At 39.0% G+C, this 2,153-nt stretch overlaps 1 non-coding gene across 1 annotated transcript; it reads left to right on the top strand.

Moving 5' to 3' along the window:
* The first annotated feature begins 1,698 nt into the window (after positions 1-1,698).
* Positions 1,699-1,769, top strand: TRNAT-AGU (transfer RNA threonine (anticodon AGU)). Its single transcript has one exon. It is a non-coding gene; the product is annotated as a tRNA-Thr (tRNA).
* Positions 1,770-2,153: the final 384 nt, after the last annotated feature.

Here is a 2,153-nt window from a genome sequence, read left to right as displayed (position 1 = left end):
CAATTGATCATTTGTTTATTTTTCTATTTCCAAAACTTCTTTCCCGGTATCAGTGATATTCAATGATTAGAAGGTAAACTGGCAATGTTACAGATAAAGAACAACATCAAGATGATCGGTAATGAGTTTATAAAGGTAATCTGGGGTTATTTTAAAGACTTCCAAAAAAGAATGCATGGTAGAGAAAGGATACCAGAACAAGTTGTTAAAAGGTATGAAGATATTATTTGTTTCATGGTGGATATTGACACATGTTAGATGGAGGAAGAAAACCCTTAGACATCATGGGTGATGCCGATGGGTTATGAAGTAGAAGGTGATCTTTTGATTGCCTATGTTGATCATCTTCTATCTACACCAGTAGATCCTAATGCAACCAAGTTTGGAACCTTTAAAGAAAAATATATTGAGGTACATTCTGAGCTTACCAAAATGGTTATTGCAAAGAAGGTAAGAAAAGAGGTGGAACAATTTGCAGTTGAACAAGGATTTACAAAAGAGGCAATTGTAGAGGCTAGAGCTAAGTTTGAAGCAGGGAAGGCAGAATCCTCTAGTGCCCCAACCGATACCAGCACGGGTAGACAAACAAGGAGTACAATGGTGAAGGAGAAGCCCCCTCCTACTCCTAAGATCCATATTAGAAGAAAACCGAAGGAAGCTAAGCCTGAAGCACCAAGGTGAAAGAAGTATATAGGAAAAGGAAGAAACAACAAGCACAAAGGACACTTGAAACTGTTGAGGAAGAAGATATAGATTCTGAAGGTGAGAAGAAATAATTAAGAGATAGTGGGAAGAAATCCAAAGTGGTTGGATCTCCTACTGTGAAATCTGTTAAATATGTGAAACAACCGGTAAGTAAACTCACTATACTTGAAAGGATTTTGGAGAAAATAAGAAAGTATGGTATTTTGACTGATGTAAAGAGACGTTATATCATTTCTAGTGAAGATGAGAAAACGCAAATTGAAGATATTGTTGTTTGGTTTATGAACAAGTACAACAAAGCATTGATTGAGTTGCAAGGTTTGATACTTGATTCTTTGTATGATAAATTGGAGGCAAGATGGAAAATTGCTATAAAGCAAGACAAAGAATTATTTGAATTTGTATTGATGCATCTATAATCGGAAACCTCTAGGGAGGACATTCAATAAATTATTTTGAAGACAAGACCATTATTACTGACAAAGAAAAGGTTGACAAGATTATTAGTTGGTGAATCTCAGCTGGTACATGCTGAGTCTGGGCAAATTTTAAAGTTTTTGGGCCTTGTTCTCGAAGAAGAAGAGGAACTAGAGAGATTAAAGGGAGAAGATTTCCCTGAAAATTTGAACATTAATGACATTATACTAGATGAGATTGTCTTTGATACAAGCAATAAGGAAGATCCAATCATTATCCCTGATGAAGAGACTGTGTTACCGGGATCTACTTCAACTGGTACAGGTGAAGAGAAAACAAAAGCAGAGAAGAAAGATGAAGAAATGACAGAGCAATCGGTGAATGACCAAACAGATAATGCTCAAACCATTGAGTCAACAGAAGCACAAGAGCCACCAGTAATCACACAAATAGAAGATGTGCAAACCACTGCACCATTGGTGAAGGACAAGGAGAAGGAAGAGGAGAAAGCTGAAGAGAAAACTGTTGCTCTTGGAAATAAGCCACACCCGGACCGATGATGGAATAGTCCAAGAGGGGCCAATAGCTCAGTGGTAGAGCACTCCACCAGTGTTGGAAGGTCCTAGGTTCGAGTCCCAGTTGGTCCATGTCTCAACATGGTATCAAAGCTAGGTCCCCCAAGCACACGAGAGGTGTGGCTTAAGGGGGAGTGTTGATGTTGGAAATAAGCCACACTCGGACTAACGATGGACTGGTCCAAGAGGGGCTAGTAGCTCAGTGGTAGAGCACTCCAGTAGCATTGGAAGGTCCTAGGTTTGAGTCCCAACTAGTCCATGTCTCAACAAAAACAAAGGAGAATGTAGAAAAGAAGTCACCAGAGAAGAATGAAGAAGAAAAGCAAGAGGAAGAACATAAACAAAGGGTGACTCCCTGGTCACTTACATCTAAGAAAGTTGTTGATGATGATGAGGAAGATGACACTGTAAGCATATAAGGACCAATAAACATGGACATGCTAAGTCCAACTCTGC

Source organism: Cryptomeria japonica, chromosome 8 (assembly GCF_030272615.1).
Source record: "Cryptomeria japonica chromosome 8, Sugi_1.0, whole genome shotgun sequence".
NCBI lineage: Eukaryota > Viridiplantae > Streptophyta > Pinopsida > Cupressales > Cupressaceae > Cryptomeria > Cryptomeria japonica.
This window is presented reverse-complemented; position numbering and strand designations above follow the sequence as displayed.